We start from the raw sequence: 14,960 nt of genomic DNA on the forward strand, positions 1-14,960 counted from the left end.
CGACTTCTCCAAATTTCCCACCGGCGCAATAGAAAATATGCACTTCATTTTCTCGAAAAGCGCCGAATCCCGCCTCGCAAGCTCGGCGGGAGGGAGAGAGGAACCCATCCCCTCTCTACTCTTGAAACTCCACCTCCTTATCAAAGTGTGCCAACACCACAACGTGTGTACCAAACGAGCGTGCACGTGTGTTAGCATTTTCACAATCATTTTCTTTGAAGGAGTTAAGTTAGCTCACTAGGTTCTAAATGCATGCACATGAACAAAGACACCTAGTGGCAATTGATAACCGCTTAGCCAAAGAATTCCCCTCTTTATAGTACGGCTATCTATCCTAAATGTGATCACACCCTCTATGGTGTCTTGATCACCAAAACCAAAACCCTAAGCAATACCTTTGCCTTGATCTCCAAAGAGTTTTGTTTTTCTCTTTCTTCTTTTCCAAGTTGAGCACTTGATCATCTTGTGGTCATCACCATCATCACCATGATCATTACTTGCTCCATCACTTGGCATGTACCAACCTCATTAAGTCTACACACACTTAGTATAGAGGTTAGTACTAGGGTTTCATCAATTATCCAAAACCAAACTAGGGCTTTCAAGGGGCCACTGTTTTGCGTTTGTAAGTTCATAGACCAAAGTGGCACAGGCGGACAAGTTCAGGGGTCACTTTTTCGGGTTTGCAAGTTCATGGACGAAAGTGGCACACGTTGACAAGTTAAAGGGCCGCCAGTGTATTTTACTCTAATAATAATATCTACTATAATTCACCTAACAGAATTATGGTTGGTCCACCAAAAAAACTACTCACGTTGTGGGCCTCAATCACTATGTATCTCTACTATAATTTATCAGACAGAATTATGCTTGGTCACAAAAAACCACCCCCGTTGAGGGCTATCATTATGTATATCCAGGAAACATATACATAATTTTGTCTCCATCAAAATCAATATCTCAAAACCAATCAGAACCAAATCCAATGACTGTAGAGAAAAATTTAAAGCCTGTATCAAACTCCTCACCCCCTCCCGCGCTCCTTCCCCCTCATGCGATCGATGCTAGTGCTCTACTCCCACGCCCGCAAAAATCACGGACAAAGGGGCAGCGTCGACTAGCTCCGGAAGGATCGGCGCACCCTCCCCCTCCCCCCACCCGGCCCCCGATTGTGAGATCCACATCAACAGCGGTAGATCACCGCCAGTGCCATTCTGCAACTCGTGCTCGGTGCCGAGTGCAGGGCAGATGCAGGGCCTCGCCCCGCTCACGCTCAACACCGGAACTAAAGATGAATTTTTACACGAAATTCAAAACCCGATAGGTAATTACCTCATTAGGGTAAGGGTATGACAATTTTTTTACCCATAGGTAAGATAATAGGAAAAAAGCTTTACCCGGCGGGTAAAGCGGGTGGAGTATGGGACTGCATTGCCCATACCCATTAAGCCATGTGTAATTTTAACCCGATTCAATAAGTTAGAATCATGGGCCAAAATCACCATACACAACCCAAACCCAGTAAAATCATATATAATGCTGTCAAACCCTACGCCCTCACCTTAATACCTCACCCACTTTCCTCTATCTCCTTGCGGCGGCCACACAGCACAGGAACTTGTGAAAGTTGCCACTTGTTATCTAGTAATGATGGATTTATCTATTAGATTACTTGATCAGGTGTTCATGGAGCTTGTATATTTGATAATTTTATTAATGACTTGTGATGCTTTGACTGAAATTGGAAGCCTGAAATATTTAAATATGTATTTATTTTTTGCAAGTATTCTTGGAATCATGGGTAAGGATAACCCATGAGTTACCCGTTACCCGCGTGGGTAAGGGTATGGGAAAAAACTCTTACCAATACATGGGTATGGGTAAATTAGTGGGTAAAGTATTTTCTCGTAGGTAAAGATATGGATAGCATATACACAGCGGGTAATTACCCATTGCCATCTTTAACCAGAACGGGCAGCACTGTGTGTGTGGTGGTGGTGGAGGGGTGGGGGGCTAAGAGCGTGGCGGTCAATAGGTGAAGGCAACGCCAGGACACCAATGGAGCGCCTCCGACTCATATCCAACCCCCACCGATGCGAAGGCACATGAGCTAAAGTTTCAGTCATTTGTGAGAAGGCGAGCGAAGACTGACGGCGGCACGTGAGATGAGAGCATGTGTGGGTGTGCGGCCACACCTTGGGGCCACGCTCCTCTTGCGGCAGTCTGTCACTTACGCCTCTGGTGTCACTCTCCCATGTAGACAACCGCCCCATCTTTTCTCTAGCAGGGTAACAGCACCAGCTATTGCTTTGCTTCTTCCCTGTCTATTTGCATCTGCGGTAAGGCTTCACAGAAGGCTGGAGAGTTTATATTTCAAGTCTCCGTCTCATGTTATCGAAAGTTTATTTTCAATTTATATTTCAATTTCTTTGGGCTTTGCAGGAGGTTGACAAAGTGCAAGAAAATTTGGAGATGATAAAGATTCTGAGCACAATTCTGATAGCCTTGATGGCCCTGACACTGCGTCCTTCACAACATTCTTGATCTCATTTTGTCATCATCGAGCTCTGATAATGATTCAATGGAGATCATTCCTGAACAGAATGGGGACATGGGATACCCTACGTTAACACCCATGGGGAAGGGGAAGCAAGGGAAGAATAGGTCTGATAGGTAAGGGGAAGCACTCATGTGGGAGCCTCCAGCACTGGGTCTGCCCTTTTTAATTAAGGCGCCAAGGATTGGTGTAATTGCAGAGCCAAAAATTGACAGGGAGGCAGCAACTCATATTGAACCAGATGCACCTGTAATGGAGAGGCAGAAACCAAAGGAAGTTGCTTACTTCAGTAGTTTGCCAACTATGCCGGAACCATCTGTTCTTTTGTCAGAACTGATGCAATCGATTCTTTATGCCTCTCTCCCGGTTCTTTGCCTAGGGAAGGAACTGGGTCTTGCGAGATAGGTTTAAGATATCTCCTATTCTGATATGTTCTAACTTTTGATCATGTGTCTCTACTATTATCTAATTTTTATGTTCATAGTTGTGCAGTACATGGAGGCATGGCATATCTTTATCTACTTTATAATTGTTCAGAAGGAGCATGCTTTGCCCTGGTTTCTCACTCTTGGTAATGTTACTATTTCCTAAGTAGCTCAAATGTTATGTTTTTTTTTCACTATTACTTCAGAGACGATAGCCTATCTCACTATTTTTATCCATTTCATGGAAATCTTCACCATCGTCTCTTGGCAAATTTAGAAGCAAACAAATGACATAATATTTGATAGAGGAAGGTCTTTTTAAATTCTTGGAAGGTTCTCTTTCTTGAGGAGGCTAAACTTTAGGCACATAAATTTCTTGATGAGGCCAAACGAGCCACTTTTCTTCTTTGTGTAGAGCTTCTTGTTTAGTTATGTTTTGTTTTTCTTTTGGCCTTTTTAGGCCGGCCCCTGCCAAATATGTTTGTATAGTTTTTTCTCTCTCTTTTAATAAAAGCCTACAGTGGGGGCATCCCCTGCTATATTTAATGTTCAAAAAAATATTTTTGATGTACTTTTTGGTTAAATTTAGCTGTATAATACACATTCTTTTAATGGCGTATTGGCTTAGAGCAATTCCAACAACTTGGGTATTCTTGTTGTGGAGGCTATTTTGGAATTTGCATAACAAAAAGTAGACTCCAACAGATGTGCTATCTAGTTTTGTAAAATAGAAAGTTGGCTATTCCTTAATTTTCGCTGGCCATGTATAGCCAACCACTGACACAAGCTATATGATTTTGTAAAATAGTAAGACTATTGTGGATCTATTTTTTTTTTAAAAAAGTTTTCTACTTTACAAAATAGCTAAACAATAGAATTTGGCTACTAATTTTAGCCGGGCTCTTGGAGTTGCTCTTATGTACCAAACAAATCTTTCCTATAATTCACTTAATAGAATTATATACTTGGTCCACCCAAAAAAACCACCCCCGTTGAGAGTCTCAACCATTATGTACCTAGAAAAACACATATAGGATTTTGTCTCTATTAAAATCAAGAGCTATATGAGCAAAACATTAAATAATATATAAAAAATAATAATTCCGGAGACCAAACATGGTAGTTGTACCAAGGATGTTGGTGATATCGGGCGTAGACATTGCAATGTCCCAGAGCGTGTTGTCGTATGTGAGAATACCGCCGCCGCGCAGATCAGCCGCAACATCCGCTCGTGATATCCTAATATTTGCCGCAACAGTCGTGGATCAGCCGTCAACAGCCGCGGCCATCCACAAGAAACGGATCGCACGCTGGATCGATGCTCGGTTCGTCAGCTGGGACGTCGTCCCGATGGCCGCTGGATCGTGAGCCTCTGATGCATGCGTGCGACGCTAGGGCCGAGCCCTGGGAGGCTGGCGGTGGCGTATGCTTCCGATGTATTTGCGTCAGTCAAAAAGAGAACCTGTGGGCCTCCAGCCCAAACGGTGCAGCGAGAATTGACTCATATTCTTTTTATCATATATCTAAGGCCTTGTTTATTTCCACTCAAAAATCTAAAATTTTTCAAGATTCTCCATCACATTGAATCTTTAGACGCATACATGAAGTACTAAATATAGATAAAAATAAAAACTAATTGCACAGTTTGGTGGAAATTTACGAGACGAATCTTTTGAGTCTATTTAGTCCATGGTTAGACAATAATTATCACAAACAAACGAAAATGCTACAGTGTCACGAAATTTTTTTCCTTCACCAACTAAACACGGCCTAAGCAATCTAAAATTATATAGCACACGTGATTATCATCTTATACTTGCGGTTGTTTCTATAAATTGTTTTATGCCACCTATAAAAAAATTGTCTATGAACTCAAATATCTCAATATCACTATTCTTATTTCATAGCTACGTTCCAGGTATATCGTCCCAATTATTTAGGGATCCCATTCCTCGTCATGAACCAATCGTCCCAAAGAGGCATACCCCTTACGAACCGGGAACTTAAAATTATCGATCCACATCCCACGTTCCTCGTACCTACATACCGGAAACTTTTGTGATTGTGCTTCTTTTATTTTGGATGTAGCTGTCTTGCAGTACATGCTGTATAAAATTCCCAAAATTCTTTGGAACTTCTTGCGCTGATGTAAAAACAGCAAAATACAAATGTATTTTATAATCTCCTTTACTCACAGCACAGCCATTCTTGTTTCTGTGGCTAAATATATTTTAGTAATCTCCTCCCCTCATCACTGATAATGTCTAATTGTGTGATGCACATGCTAAGTGGCTAACAATGTAGTTCAGGAAAACATGCAATAGGTTATTAGAAGAATGTTGAGATGACCATTCATATATATTCTAGAAATGAGTAAAATAGGAAACGTATCTGGTGCAAACCATAACTTCATGAAAACCTATGCAAACCATGACAAAAGAGTTATCTGAATTCACCAAAAAAATCACACAAGTAGATGATATGATGATACACAACCTTGTAAAATATCTTATCCAAACTCGAATTCGTTTATGATATATAAAAATAACAAATTTCAATAATCTTTTCTTTTTGTGTTTGCTTTACTGACATGTTCGTTCACATTAACCTGCAATGCAGTACAGGTTATTACTATATGCATGTTTTCATTCTTTGAACTTGCACCAAATTTTGTTAACCTAAATCAGTTCAAGCTATTAGAGTATGGCTATCCCGCTTACTTACTCGATTCTCTTGCAATTAGAGTATGGTTATCCCACTTACTTACTCATCTCTTGCAATTAGAGTATGGATTAACCAAACATGTTTTTAGGAGATGGTGGTCATGAACTCATGATCACGTTAGGTGAAGGCTTGGCAAATCTTCGACAGCCACGACAACCCCAATGTCGAGGTGCATTTTGCTGTCTTCCAAGGACTGTGAATTTTTGAGTGCTCTGTGTTGCATTGTTCCTCAGCCAGTGGTTGGCTTGCTTAGGTGTGTCGAGGGATTTGAGTGGTGAGATTAGTCGATGTTCTGTTGCTCAATGACACTGTGTCTTTGTTGGTTGTGGATTTTGATTCAAAAGAAGAGTTGTCCCAAAAAATCAACAGAAGGGTTAATCTTAATAGCCCTTGTTACCAGAGTTTATATATAGTGTTGCAGTCACTGAGACTAAATTTGATCATTTGGTCAATTTTGATGCATGGATAGAGGCGTCTTTCTTCCTGTATGTTGCTAAGTATGATTCCACAATGCTTGTCAGTATAGGAGTCATTGAGACGCCTTTTCGTACGAGAATATCTTTCTATTCAGAATGCAGGAGTCGACGCCTTTTTATAGATAAATTATCAGTATAGGTGCCTTGTGTCAGTTTTGCTTGTGCCAAAGTTTTTGTGGCTTCAGTTAGTTGTCAAACAACATTTTAGAAATTAACTGTTGTGACTTCATGATTGCTGCTCTATTTTTGACTTACATATCAGGTTTCTTTTGCTCCTTTACTGAGCAGCACTAGGGCAACAGGTGGCTGTTGACACTTCTTAACGCAATTCCTAAAAATAGACTTTTAAACCTATCCCTAGCAACAGCGTCAAAATTACTTAATATCACTTAAGCTAGGTTGTCATCCCTAACATGATGTAGAAGTGCTGGTATTAAATCTATATGCTTTTCTAGGAATAAATAAATAAAGGATCCGCAAGGGCACAAATAATACCGATGTAGTATTTTAACCAGGAGTATTCCAGGTATCATTATTTATATTTTTACCACTAGGAAGGGACTTGCAATGGATAATGAGCAATGAGCACCGCATGTAATCATGGAGACCTTAACCATGCCTTTATCTATCTCTCATGCAGGGTAAGTGTCACATAAGATAAATATATGAATATGAATAATAAGTGACAGATGATAAATAAGAATTCATAGCCATAAGATAAACATGATAATCATCTCAATTAGATTACTCTAAGTCTATAACACTAGCATAGTATTAGGACAATCTACAAGAATAAATCCTAAGTATTCTAACTATATTGTCAAAGCATACTTTAATTAGTGCAAGTACACTTAGCATCGTCACTAGAAAATGTTATATCTATGCATAGTGATATTAGCAAAAAAGATCAGGAACATAACAATCACTTTCCTGTAATAATGGTGCTCTACAATCCTTATAATCGGGAGAAGGAATACAAAGGACTCAATAGGACTGTCACTCCCGTGATCTATCTCAAGCTCCAGACTATAAGGGGTAATCGCAGATAAATACGGTCTAGGTACCTCGCCTACACAATATCTATCACTTACCCATCGGCCTAATGAGTAAGCGCTATATGATCCTATGCATAAACATAATTCTAATCTAACTACGCTAAGCATATAATCAAAGTAGTCTAAGAACAATATAATTGAGAACATAAGCAAATAGAATAAAGTCAATTATGATATAATCAAATAGATCAAAGTCATATTCATAGTAGCAAGAACTAATATAAATATAACAAAAAGAATAAGAGTTTACCAAGAACTGAAGATAGATCCGGACCTCAAGATTGACTTGACTCCATCTAGATCTATTCCTATGTAGCTATGCTAAAGAACTATAGAGATCTAATTAAGATGGTGGCTAAGAACCTATAGAGATAGATCCAATCGAGGGATCCCTCTCTGTCTAATTCTTCTCAGAGAATAATGAACTCTTATTATTATCTCTTCCTCCAGGGGGGTCATGGTATTATTTATAGCTCCCTAGGAAGCACCACAGCCTTTGGATCAAACTGACTTAAACGTGCGTTTAAGATTAATCCTCAAAGTCGGTGGATGCAGGATCCACGAGGTGGAGCCTGATTGGCTCTACCCACTGGGTGGCCACCCCTGACAAGGTGGGGCGCCCGCCCCTGCCCTATGGCATGTGGACCCCACCTTTCAAGTGGTGTCTTCCCATGTCTTCTAGAGTATTCCTGAGTTGACGTTTCACGTATTCTCTCTATGTAAATCTAACATGTGAACCTCCTTTTGTTCTTATTTCGATAACCCCCTGCAGAAATAGACAATCACCAAAACTTGTGAAATTCTGTTAGTGATAACCCCTATAGCTAGATAGTCTTCTGATTTATGTCCTTTCTCATGCTATGTTGACGGTTAAAAAGAGTACTTATATCGTTTGGTCATTTTATGTGCATCCCTGAAATGAAGTCGTGGCATTAGCACGTGCACTCTACTAGTTTCTATAATATACTAAAAATGATGCAATGAATTGGAATCTCTCTAAGTTGTCTTGTTATACTCAATTTATGTTACGAAATACCACCGTAGTTCAATTATTTTTCATTTGCATCCCTCACCTTAGTTTAGTTTTTTCATATGCATCCCTCAAATGAAGCCGTGGCGTTAGCACGGATATTATACTAGTAATAAAAAAAAGCATGATAGAGGAGGATAAGAGGATCCCTGTCGCCAAACAACGGAATCAGCACGCGCCTGGCGCCTTCCCTCGCAGAAGCCGCACCGTGTGCCCACAACGTTTGTCATCATTGGGGGATGGAGGCTAAAAGGGGGCTAGTGAGGCAGACATGGAAGATACGAAACTGCACTACAAAAGGAGAGAGGGAGGTACAGATCGGTTGAGGGGGGGAGGTATAGGGAAAATGGGTCAGGCAAAGGCTTGGATCAAATTATGGGTCCATTGTTCCTGATCACTGCTAGCTAGCAAGTGTAAAAATCTAACAGTGATGCAACCAATGCCGATTTTTAACTTCGACTGATAGTGACAATGAGCTATCACTCTTGGTGGATTTATAAAATTCTTCAACTGATAGTGACAATAAGCTATCACTTTGGTGGATTTATAGAATTGATAGTGATGCTCATTCCCCTTACAAAAGATAGTGATAACTTATCACTGTCAAATTTGATGAAAGTAATAATACTAAGAGTGTTATGCATTTTTGAGTAGTGAATGATGATGTATTACTATCGATGTTTTGCATATGAAATTTGGACTCTAGATAAATATTTGTGATTAGGAATACTAAGACTGATTAATTAGGATTAGCACCATATTTTGGGTCCATTTGGTGGGGCTTCGGCTCTGGCTTCTCACGTGGAGCAGCTTCTATGGTCGAGCTAAATCCATTTTGAAAAACATTTGGCAAAAATAGCTCTAGTGGTAGTTTTGTAATAATTTGTATTAGGTTTGTAAAGGAGTCAAGAGAAACCACGTTTATGTGGCTTTGACTCTAGACATAAACGACTCTAGCCCCTTGGGCTCATTGCAAGAAGCTGCTTTTAATGGCCAATAGCAAAGCTCCTTGTAAGGAGCCGTGAGAAACCGGAGTTGTAGCCATGCTAAATGGGACCTACTAATTCTACCATATTGGACTAGTATTAGTAACCAATAAATGCATATGATATTTAGACACTAGATAAATATTTATGGTTAGGAATGGTAAGATTGATTGATTAGAATGAGGATCATATTTGATGCTGCCATACTGATATAGGAGTACTATTATTAGCAACCAATAAATGCACTAGAGACATGATACTTGAGTTAGCAGCGAATAAATGCAAACCTATATCAGATAAGTGTGTACCAAATGTTTTGGTTTCAATATGGTAGAAATTGACTGGCTATGATTAATTTGCTTGTGGCTTCGGTCTATATAAGGAAGGACCCGCACCATGAAAGAGCATCAAGAAACCATTAATCTCTCACTGAAGAAGAGATTAGCTAGATTATATTCATGGCGCTACTCAAGACAAGCTCCAAGAGTACTCTAGTTTTCACCATCACATGGCTCCTAATTGCACTTGTTGCTACGACTGAAGATGGTGACACTACTCTAGATAAGCTCGGAGGACTCTGCGAGAAAGTAGCAAAAGGTCCATGTACAGAAAAGGGGTGTGGCTCAATGTGCGCCGTCATAGGCTTTAATGGTATCGGGAACTGCAACGGTCCCTACTGCTGCTGCAACCCAAAATCCTCCAGGCACATCGGTGTCCCCTAGCTAGGAACTAGCTTTCAATTCCTTTTCGATCTATCCAATGTTTGTTAGAACATTTTTCATTAATGAACAAATAATATATGGTGCGTACGTGATTGCTACATGCATGTCAAGATGCCATATGACCATTTCCAATAATCTTAGAATAGTCTTTGATAAGAAAAATACAACACATTCTCAATTTTTGGTAGGCTTGAGGTTCATACACCTCTTGTTGTCTTTCCTACTCCATGGCAATATATTTATGGTGTGTTTGGTTGTGGAGTTGCCTCATGATTCATGTGGTGATGCATCATGAGTTCATCCCGTTTGGGTGGAATTAACTCATTTCTCATGTATATACTAATTATTAGCTTAAGAAAGGGGATGGTGATGGATCAACTCATTTCATTCCACAAACCAAATACAAAAAGTAAGAAGTGAGAAAAAATGGACCACCTCATTCCTCAAACCAAACACACTATAAACTAGCAAGTGGCCAAGTTTCCTTCCCTACCATTTAAGTTGCGTACAAAAATATACAACTTTTCCACTAAATACATTTTTCACTATTTCTTATCCAAGATCTAGAACACCCCCTAATTGTACTAAATAAGTCAAAATAAGCCAAAAGCAAGATCCAAGGTGCTCTAAAAATTGTACTAAATAAAAGTAGGTACTTCTAAAAAATAGCTTATGAATTCACCCATTTGGTTGGCTCTCTACTCTTTAGCAGAAGAAGCACTTTCTAGGAATTGGACTGAATGCAGCCTGAGTCATCCTCCTCATCACATTGTTTTGTCCTATTGGCCACATTACTGCTATTGTCGACTTTGCTCTCATTCTCGGCAACACGGCACACACTGCCTATACTCCTCCTCATTGACATGCCATAGCCACTGCCATCGTCTTGATGGATGCTATGTGAGGCAGACAAACAAGTCATGTGTTTGGTCTTGTGTGATTCTTGGAGATTGATAGATCAAAGGGGGTGAGGCCATGGGGCACAAAGAGGGTGGAACAACAATGTGTGCAGAGGCACCAAAGAGTCCACTTATTGGTGACAAAAAACACTCTAGGCAGGGCAATCTAGTAATGCAGAAATGCTAAACCTTTGTTCTTTTTAGGCCAGTCTCAATGAGGAGTTTCATATTCTAGTTTCCAGCACATCTGATTTTGGAAACAGTGCAGAAGAGTTTCATACGGATGAAACTCTCTCTGCTCCCATAAAACTCTTACCACCTCTCACTTCATTAATACAGTGCCACATCAGCATATTTAATACCCATGAAACTCTGATGAAAATCACATTTAGACTAGCCTTAGGAGTAGATTTATAGAACATGAACAAACTATTTCTATAGTAGTGTTCCAAGTTGGCCATTGACCTTCATTAAGTAACATGTAATCACTATAACAAAACCACAAAACACTGTCAGTCTCAAGTTCGCCATCACTGTCAGTTATGCCAACTAGACAAGCAGCAATTGTAGCATTGACTATCTTTGCTGGTTGAACTGTAAGCTACAATCCAGTAGTATTACCTATTTCACAAAATAAAAAAATATAAATAGCCCACCTGCACACTGTGCCCACCACAACCATGCACTACCAAGTCTGCCACCTGTCGCACTTGTCGTTGATGGCTACTAGGTCATAGACTGCCATGCTCGTTGTCATTGGGTGTTATGCCGCACACCCCGCCTTGTTTCTATTGCAACCACAGCCACCTCCATTGTGCCATAGTGCCGCCCATGCATTGAAGCCACAGAGCAGTCTGTCGCCCATAGCCACACCATGCGCCAAGCATTGCCATTGCCTCCCATGCAATTCCAACCGCCACCCGCCCCGCTCCCACAGCAGCCATGCCATGTGCCCACAACATTTGTCATCATCAGAGAGGGTACAAGGGGGGCTAGTGAGGCAGATAGGGAAGATAGGATGCTGCACGACAAAGGGGAGAGGGAGTGCAGATCAGTTGAGGGGGAGGGGGAGAGAGGTATGGGGAAAACAGGTCAGGCAAAGGCTTGGATCAAATTCTGGGTCTATTGTCCTGATCACTCGGCTAGCAAATTTGAAAATCCAACAATGATACTACTAGTGTTGGTTTTTAACTACAACAACTGATAGTTATATTTTTTTCTTGAATACATAGGAGATTTGCATATCATTGCATTGTAGAGAGAAAAGGATCGACCCCTTACAAACACCACCACCTCACTCTGGACCAGGCTATGAGTCATTATTTCCTTACATCAAAAAACTTAAACTAAAAGAACTAAGAAAGGGGTGATCCCTTACAACAAAAACACCATCCAGCTAAACTAAGGTAGGGTATCCAAGCCCAACACCATGACCTAGACCAAGCATGCACAAGCCGCGCGCACCCACCAAACACCAAAGGTGATGCTCGCCTCTGAACTCTTTGAGAAGCCTAGTAATCGAGGGGTGAGACCCTTAAAGAAACAAGCATTATGGTGCTTCCAAAGGATCTAGGAACTTAGAATGATAATTATGTTCAACCCCTTCTTCTCCTTTGGAATTCTCTTGGTTACTTTTCACCACCAATCAGCCTGTGATTTTTCTTGCCTTATGGGAGTCTGATCTTGTAGTCCTAAAGGAGTCAAGATCCGTGACCAAAATTCTCAAGCGAGGACACATGTAGTAGTAAGTAGATGCTGGACTGTCTCATCTTCCTAAGCACACAAGGGGTAGTGGCTCGGATGAGGTAAACCTCTCTTGGATAATCGGTCTGCCGTCCAGCACCTATTTTGGATTGCTAACCATAAAAATAATTTGCACTTTACTGGTGCCCAGGATTTCCATAGACATCGCCAAGGCACAAACTTGATGGAGCCATTGAAGAATGCTCAATATATGCAGATTTTGAGCTAAGCTGGCCTGACCCTTCCAGTCTCGAAATATTGACATTGTCATCCTGAGAGAGGGTTGTCTCATGCAGAATCTCCCATAATTGAAAATATTCAAAGAGACCCACCAATGAGTGACCCCACGTCAGTAGGCCAAGTATGATTCTAGAGGGTGTCAGCCATCGTGCGTTGTTTGCAAGTATGAGATGGAACTGCAGCAACTACCGCTGGTGCCAAGTCCATCAAACAACAACCCATGAGCCACTTATCCTTCCAAAATAAAGTATTTCTTCCATTACTAACCTTAAATTCCAATGCAATTTTGAAAAGAGCTACAACATTTGGACAAATATGTATGACATTAAGGCCAGTCCATGCTCGATTGCGATCTGTTTTCTTGAACCATAGCCAACAGATTTGAAGTGCCCAACTCATGAACTCAAGGTTCAATATCCCAAGTCCGCCCAAATCAAGGGGTCACTAGACCTTACCCCAAGCAACCACGCAAGCACCACCATACACTTGGCCTCTCCCTTTCCACACAAAGGCTCTTCTTATCTTATCAATGGTCATAAAAAACATTTGGGCACCTTAATCGCTATCAAGACATAGATAGGAATAACTGAAAGGACGAAGCAGACCCAAGTAACTCTCCCAGCCATGTTCATGAGAGCAGCATTCCACTAGGGAGTTTGTCAGTAATCTTCTCAATCCATTTGAGTAGCTCTGCCTTTCCTATTTTTCTAGTTGAGACTGGTAGACCCAAAGAAGTGCAAGGGAAGTCTACTAGCGCACATGGAAGAGTAGATGTCACAGGCTCCATTTGTGTCGACTCACATCGAATAGGTGTAACACAACTTTTTTTACAAATTTGTTTGAAGACCAGATGCCTCCCCAAACTTGTCTAGGATGCTCACAGTGAGGTTCATCTCTGCCTCTTGTGGCCAAGTGAATAGGACAACATCGTCAGCATAAAGAGGGATGCGCTGACTGGGACTTCCTCGAGACAGTGGTTGTAGCAGCTCCAAATCTCCCGCCTTGGAAAATAAACTATTGAGCACGTCCATCATGAGAATAAACAACATCAGGGGAGAAGGGGTCAACTTGTTGAAAACCTCACTGGTGTCTAATTTCTGGACCTGGTTCACCATTAAGAAGCACCCTAGCGAAGGTCGTGGAAAGCAAGTTAGCAACAAGGTTATAGCAAAGTTGACCGAAACCCAAATGAGTGAGGACTTCTAGTAAAAAGGACCAAGATTCTGAGTCGAAAGCTTTAGAAATATCTAGCTTTAGAAAGAGGCTCGAGACTTGTCAATGATGGAGGAGTTTAATTGTTTGCTGCACCAATATATAGTTATAATGAATACACCATCCTCGAACGAAAGCACTTTGGTTAGCAGCTACCAAATCATTTAATAGAGGAGCCAAACGGTTTGCCATGATTTTTGTCACTAGCTTCGCAAAGCTATGGATGAGGCTTATCGGACAAAAATCCTTGGGATGCAGAGCCTCAGCTTTCTTTGGAATAAGAGTGAGATATGCTGAATTAAGAAGCCATAATTTACTTACATCTCCCTGCAGTACCATGATGGCTACCATGAAATATGCCTTTATCAACTGCCAACATGATTTAAAGAACTGACCTGTATATCTATCCAGACCGGGTGCTCTATCCGCTAGCAAAGATCACTACTACAAAAAAACTTAATAGAGGCGGGCAAAATCGATTAACGGAGGCGGTCTTGCCAACCGCCTCCAATGAAAGGTCACGATTAATCCAACCTTAACGGAGGCGGTTGGCTCCACTACCTTAGTTAATCAATTATCCGAGGTGGTCGTTATAACGCAACCACCTCGGTTAATACCATTAATGGAGATGGTTACACTAAGCAGCTGATGAGGACATGACACATTCAGATATAACTATTGATTATAAGGTGAGATCATTCATATATTTATATAATGATTTTTGATACAATTCACTTGGTTCCACATGTACATGTCACTATTTGATTGTAGCGCATGTACATGTCACTATTTGATTGTAGATTCAAATATTTCTCAAAGTGCAAGTCATCAAAGTTGAACTTTCGATACGTCGGCAGTCTCATAGTTCTTTATTGGGAAGGCCATAACTCA

The 14,960-nt window shown here is 40.8% G+C and overlaps 1 pseudogene; it reads left to right on the top strand.

Annotated features, from left to right (window-relative positions):
- Nucleotides 1,249-4,350, top strand: LOC8057115 (annotated as a pseudogene).

This window comes from Sorghum bicolor, chromosome 5 (assembly GCF_000003195.3).
Source record: "Sorghum bicolor cultivar BTx623 chromosome 5, Sorghum_bicolor_NCBIv3, whole genome shotgun sequence".
Taxonomy (NCBI): domain Eukaryota; kingdom Viridiplantae; phylum Streptophyta; class Magnoliopsida; order Poales; family Poaceae; genus Sorghum; species Sorghum bicolor.